Here is a 7,455-nt window from a genome sequence, read left to right as displayed (position 1 = left end):
CCCATCTCGCCAATGAGAAAACTGAAGTCCAGCCAGGGAGGTTGGGTGGCTTTGCCAGTGGCAAATCCTGGACCAGCCTCTTGGCCTGCGGATCTTTGCTCAGTCCTGTGCTCTGTCTGCTACGTGGCTACCGGCCCGAAGAAGGCAGTCCCGACTGCCCGCAACTCCGGGGCCACTGGGAGTGGAATGTCCTGCATAACCCGGATGAGATATGGAAGGGGGCAGGACATGGGCACATGACAGATCTGAGGAGCTGGCGGTTTCCTTCCTCTGCCACGTGAAAAATTTCCAAATATGGAGAGCCATCTGTTGATGATGTGAGAATTCAGCAACTTCCACTCTCATCATTAGCCTGGCAGCTTTGGAAAGTGAGTCCAGAAAGAGCCCTTGTGGATCATAAAGAAAATTTAAGCTGTATGTTTCTCATTCATTTACTCTTAAGTCATCAAAATGTTGGTTTTAAAGAGGCTTTTGATGTCCCACTCGCTTTCTGCTTTTTTATGGGGGGAGAGAGAAAGGAAGTCACAATTCTCTAGCGGTAAATTGCCCATTTTGGGGAAAGCTGGAGATGGATCCAGGACCCCATGTACTGGAAGACTGGAGGGAACTCCAGGCAGGGGTCTGCTTTAGGAACACAGACAAGGATACTTGTTCTCATTGCACAAAATGTACATCGAGCACTTAGCAAGTGTCGGGCACAGTAACAAGCACCAGGTAAAGAACTCATGATCCTCTGCTGTGAGTAGCAGCAGAAAGTAGGGGAGCCACCCATCTGAATACGTTATCGTGCCATTCCCCTGGAGGGGACTGTGCGGACCACAGTGGTCTTCTGAAGCAGCAACACCAGGAAGAAGAGACTCTGGCTTAGAGAGGTTCAAATGCTCGGGATCCCTCTACAGCAGGTGTCGTCCTGCAGCTGGAGTTTGAATCTAGGCTGTCTTGCTCCGGAGCTCACGTTCTTAACCTCTACTGCCTCCAGGAGGAGGTGGAGGTGTTCCCTAGACGGGGAAAAGGAGGAAGAACCCTCAGGCAGAGGAAGGGACACTGAGAAGGCCCCAAGAAGGAAAGGGCATGACCCATGTAAGGAACAGAAAGGTCAGTGTGGTGGAGGACAGGAGACAGGCCACAGGGGAGGCTGGAGAGGGCCTGAGAGTGAGGGCCTTGGCACCCAGTCAGGATGTGGTCTCTAACAAGAGCAGAGGGAGGGGCCGGGCGTGGTGGCTCACGCCTGTGATCCCAGTACTTTGGGAGGCCGAGGCAGGCAGATCACGAGGTCAAGAGATCGAGACCATCCTGGCTAACACAGTGAAACCCCGTCTCTACTAAAAATACAAAAAATTAGCCGGGCATGGTGGCGGGCGCCTGTAGTCCCAGTTACTTGGGAGACTGAGGCAGGAGAATGGTGTGAACCCGGGAGACAGAGCTTGCACTGAGTGGAGCTTGCAGTGAGCAGAGATCGCACCACTGCACTCCAGCCAGGGTGACAGAACAAGACTCCATCTCAAGAGGAGCAGAGGGAAACCGCTGGACAGTTTTCAAAGCTCTCCAGGGGATTCGGATATGGATTCAGGGTTGAGAACCTCTGGGACTAAGATGGCGGCAGTTGAAGCAGGAACAAGTGGACAGAGTTGAGTTGAGGAGTACCTTAGACTTCAATTTATAGGATTTGGTACAACTGATTGCATGATGGAAAGGGAAAGGGGAGGTATTGAGAGAGGAAAGGGGGAATAGTGAGTGAGTGATGGACATTCGTGGAGAACCCCAGAGATGGGCTCCAGGGGCCTCTGGCTTTTAGGAAACTGCTATGCTAATGCTCCCATTAAGCGCCCCAGTTTCTATCTGAATATGTGAGCTCAAGTGTGCCCTGAAGATTTTCCAGGCTTTGAAGTCCAGATCACTTTTGTCCTAAGTAGTATGTTTACAACAAAACATTGGAAGTGTCACAATCCAGATATAAATAAAATGCTGGAGTTTCTGAATAACTAATTCTGCTGGAGAATGTCAGGGCATGCACTACAGAGGAAAGGGCATTTGAGTAGGTTATTTTTTCTTTTATGTATTTTTTTTCTTGAGACAGGGTCTTTACTCTGTCTCCTAGGCTGGAGTACAGTAATGTAATCTCGGCTCACTGCAGCCTCAAACTCCCTGGGCTCAGGTGATCCTCCCACCTCAACCTCTTGAGTAGCTGGGACTAGGTGCATGCCATCACATCTGACATATATATATGTGTGTATATATATATATGTGTGTATCTATACATATGTGTATATATATATGTGTATATATATATATATAATTTTTTTTTTAATAGAGACAGGCTTTTGTCATATTGCCCAGGCTGATCTCAAACTCCTGGGCTCAAATGATCCGCCTGCCTCAGCCTTCCAGAGTGCTGGGATTACAGGCGTGAGCCACCGCGCCCGGCCTGAGTAGGTTCTTTTTTTTTTTTTTTTTTTTTGAGATGGAGTCTCGCTCTGTCGCCCAGGCTAGAGTGCAGTGGCACGATCTCCGCTCACTGCAAGCTCCACCTCCCAGGTTCAAGCGATTCTCCTGCCTCAGCCTCCCAAGTAGCTGGGATTATAGGCGCCTGCCACCATGCCTGGCTAATTTTTGTATTTTTAGTGGAGATGGGGTTTCACCACGTTGGCCAGGCTGGTCTTGAATTCCTAACCTCATGATCCACCAGCCTTGGCCTCCCAAAGTGCTGGGATTACAGGCGTGAGCCACCACGCCCAGCCCTGAGTAGGTTCTTAAACGACATGCAGAAGTTCTCGTCTGAAGAAAGAAGGGTGGCCAGGCTGGGTGGCTCACATCTGTAATCCCAACAGGTTGGGAGGCTGAGGCAGAAGGACTGCTAGAGGCCAGGAGTTTGAGACCAGCGTGGGCAACATAGCAAGAACTGGTATCTCCAAAAAATTTTAAAAATTGCCAGGTATGGTGGCATGTGCTTGTAGTCCTAGCTATTTAATATTTAAGGAGTTTTGTTTGAGCCCAGGAGCTTGAGGTTGTAGTGAGCCATGATCATGCCACTGCACTCCAGCACTGCCAACAGAGCAAGCCCCCATCTCTTTAAAAACGAAAGAAGAAAAGAAAGTGTCCTGAGCATGTGCGGGTGCCAGGTGGGAAGTTCAAAGTGGCAGTGATAGGCGTGCAGGGAGAATGATGGGAATGAGCCTGGCCAGAGGGCTGGGACCAGCCGAGAAGAGCTGTGGAAGCCAAGCAGAGGATTCTGTCCTTTCCCTGGCACCACCCTTGAACTTGTAAATTTCCCTCCCCCCAAGACCTGGTCTTTTGTCTTTTGTTGGGGGCCTCTGAACATAAGAGAATCCTTAGAGCCAACAGGCCTTTGGAAGTTCGTGTAATCCATCCTCTTGTCCTTAGGGAGTACTAGGCCTAAGTTGTCCTGGACATGTAGGAAACTTTCCTGTGTTTGAAGCATTTCAAAGAAGGAGATCGTACAGGCTCACTGGGTAACCCTTGGTTGATCCGGGAGCCCTCACCCTAATTCTTTACTTCTGTAGTTCTGACTTATTTTTGTAGATGCTCAGAGGAATGGAGACAGTCATGATTTGCTGTAATGAGAGATCCCCAAATTCTTACAAAACTGCGAATGAAAAACATTATTGGACTCCTACTATGTGAAAGGGTCTCTGCAGGTTGGGATATAAGAAATTGGGAGACACATTCTTTGACTGCATATATAGACATAAGGAAATAAGAAAGAAAGCCAGTAACACAAGGCAATATATACTAAGTGTCAAATAAAGTCTTCCTTGATTTTTCTCTGCCTGTTCCCATTGTTCCTGGTCCATACCTCACCTCCCAGAGAGCAATTATCATATGACATTGCAATTGTTTGTTTTCATGTTTGTCTCCTCAGAAGACTGAGCTCCTTAAAGTAGCACTGTGTCCTTTTCCTCTTTGCATGAATCCCTGAGCCCTACCTCAGTATCTAGCTTATAATATGATACGGTTTGGCTGTGTCCCCACCCAAATCTCATCTTGAATTCCCACATGTTGTGAGAGGGACCCAGTGGGAGGTAATTGAAGCATGGGGGCAAGTCTTTCCCATGCTGTTCTCATGATAGTGAATGAGTCTCACGAGATCTGATGGTTTTGTAAGGGGGATTTTCCCTGTGCAACCTCGCTCTCTCTTTACCTGCCGCCATCCACGTAAGATGTGACTTGCTCCCCCTCACCTTCTGCTATGATTGTGAGGCCTCCCCAGCCATGTGGAACTGTAAGTTCATTAAACCTCTTTCTTGGGCCAGGTGCAGTGGCTCACACCTGTAGTCTCAGCACTATGGGAGACCGAGTTGGGTGGATCACCTGAGGTCAGGAGTTTGAGACCAGCCTGGCCAACATGGTGAAACCCCGTCTCTACTAAAATTACAAAAAAATTATCTGGGCTTGGTAGCAGGTGCCTGCAGTCCCAGCTACTTGGGAGGCTAAAGCAGGAGAATTGCTTGAACGGGGGAGGTAGAGGTTAGAGTGAGCTGAGATCGTACCACTGCACTCCAGCCTGGGCGACAGAGCGAGACCCCTTCTCAAAACCAAACAAATAAACAAACAAAAAACTTTTTTCTTTTGTAAATTGTCCAGTCTCTGGTATGTCTTTGTTAGCAGCGTGAAAACAGACTAATACATAATAGATGCTCAATAAATGTTTGATGGATTAATGAATGAATGGTAAAGACAATTTTCTCATAGAAATTTGAGACTATAGGGACCACTGTGGGCCAGGATGCTCGGAAAATGTTTGACAAAAGCAGTGAAGCATCTACCATATGCCCAACTTTTAGTGGTGGGAAATGAGAGCCAAAATAATGTAGTTAGAAAGTGGTAAGTTGGGTAGGAGAAAGGCCTCTCACAACCAAACTGTAGCTAATGTTTTCCAGGTGGCAGCTCATGGCCTCTGTTCTCTAGCTTGACACACAATGGATTCTGGGACAAGTGGCCAATGCAGTGTTCTAATTTGTGACCAGGTGTGGAGCCACAGGGACCTGGGGTCCATCCTGGGCATTCCCTTGGGTGTGGGAGCACCAGATGTTGCTCTGGTTTTTCTGGAGGCTCCCAGAATCCCACTCTCTCCACTAGAGACTGTGCCCCCTTCTGAGTTGGTCCCTTTCCCTCTTGCTCAAATTAAGACAGCTAATTTTAGACACTTCCTGATTACTCCTAGCTGGGTCTCATTAGCAGATTTAAAACGTTTGGAACCTCAGATGGAGAAGGAACAACGTTCATTGGTTCTGGTCTGTTTTCCATCTCTACATTGCTGTTGATGTTGGCTGCCTTGGAGAAAAGCAAAATGAACTCCCTCCTAAGAGTGTGGACCACAGGCTATTGGCTGAGTGCCTGAACCAGTGGGTGAGGGGTGAGGGAACACATGTCCGAAGGAATATGACCACCTCTGGTGGCAGGCACATGTTTTGCTCATTACACATCTCAAAAGTGCATAAACAGTCGTTTTTCATTTGTACATTTATTCAACATTTAAGGATCACTTAGCATATTCCAGGTTCTGAACTGTCCCAAATCCCACTTACCATACCCAGGTTATAAGAATACAAAAGCATTTAATGAATGGTTCCTGCTGGCCAAGAACTCACAGACAGGGTGCAATAGACAAGCATATATGATCGCCAACCCACGGGATTCATGTGGAGTTGTGCAAAGGGCACTGTGGTAGAACAACACTGACAACAGAAAATCTTTATTGAATATGTCACAGGTCTAAGGATTTTACAAGTGTTAATTCTCACAATAACCCTATGAGCACAGAGAAGGACCACCTAATTTAGTAGGGAAGTGGGAAGCAAAAAACAGGTACATCTGGGACGGCAGGGTATTTAGGCAGATGGAATGGTGTGTGAAAAGTGTGGAGGCATCTCGTACAAACGGAATTTGGAGATCTACCTGCCTCTTCCTGCAAGTATTTTTCTCTGTCATGGAGGAAAAGCTTCCTGTAAATATCTTGCAGTTGCTAATGCCTGTTGACTGTGAGGTGGATTTCAGACGCCTCCAGGGCATTCTTATTCCTTTGAAGACAGTCTCCAGCAAGAGCGCTGCTGTCCCTGATAGGACTGGGGTCATATGAATCCCCCACCCTCACTTTCACCATTTCCCTTTTTCTCGCTCTTTCTCTGCTCCTGTAAATGATCTCAGTAGTGTTTTTACTTTTAGTCCAAGCCTCCTAGGATTTTTCTTTTCTACACGAACCCAGCTCATTTCCCAGTGGAATGGATCGTTAGAGTCTCTCTCATCTCATCTCTTTGATCCCAGTCATCCTGGGACTGTCCCTAAGCAGGATCCATAACCAAAAGACTTCTCCAACAAATGCAGGGTAAATTATTGTCATCATCACCACCATTATCGTCATTATCATCAGCAGCAGCAGCAGTGTCTGCACATGGCCTGTGTTGGACACCACACAGAGTTCAGTGTTCCCTTCTGTCTGACAATCTGATGCCAACCTCAGGATTTATATGGGGTCTAAACCAAAGACTTACATGGTACCCAAATTCTAGCATGGGACTTGCAGGAGGAGGGGAATTGCCAGCGTGATTTGGGTCACAGTGGAGATTTCTGGACAACTGAGAAAAGTGATCCTGGAAAGATGTTAAGGTTACACATAGTGACTTCCAATCTCAAGTCAGATGGCATGAGAATCATGGCACTTCCTGCCTTCACTGATACTTTTCAAGGACTTGATGCTCCTCCTTGAGTTCAAGACCAAGGAAACGTGGCCTTCCCTTCTCCTGCACACCCTTTGCCCTAAGTCATAGAAAGGGAAGTTCTAAGCCCTGGCCTGCGACAAAGGAGTTAGTGAGCCCCAAATCTGGCCTCAGAGAGGACAGGACGGTGCCTGGTGAGGAAGCAGCTTCCCTTCTGCCTGGTGTCTTGGCTCCATGGAACGATCCTCTCCAGAGCACTTGAGGCCTAGAGTCCTTCTGAATGGAAACAAGAGACTCGTAAATCCCAAAGCCAGACTCCCTTGGAAGCTCCTGGCTCGGCTCTTGCCTCCCGGGCTCCCTGCCATGAGGAGCGTCTCCCAGACTGCTCTCCCTCTCCCCCAGCCGACTGCACACACTGACTTTTGGCTCTGGTCGGGGGCAGCCTGTGCCCTGCCTGGCCAGAGGCCTCCAGCCTGCTTGGGTTACCATGAATGAGCATGTTTGGGCTGAACAGTAACCCTCAAGTTTTTCTGAAATTTGAGGTCACTGGGTCCTGAGATGCTGACCTAACGTTTTGGGGAAGGCTTGATAAACTGGGTTTTGAAGAGGTCCCAGACAGCCATCCATCCAACCAGTGGGGGTTACGAGAGGAGGAAATCCAGGAAAAGTCCAGTTGAAATCAATTTCAGTTACCTCCCTTCAGTGGAGGCCCCAACACCCAGGCCCATCCATTCCCTCTGGGGCCCCATCCCAGGGTGTTGATCCCACGCCAGCTCCAGCC

This window comes from Pongo abelii, chromosome 9 (genome assembly GCF_028885655.2).
Source record: "Pongo abelii isolate AG06213 chromosome 9, NHGRI_mPonAbe1-v2.0_pri, whole genome shotgun sequence".
NCBI classification, from domain to species: Eukaryota; Metazoa; Chordata; class Mammalia; order Primates; family Hominidae; genus Pongo; species Pongo abelii.
This window is presented reverse-complemented; position numbering follows the sequence as displayed.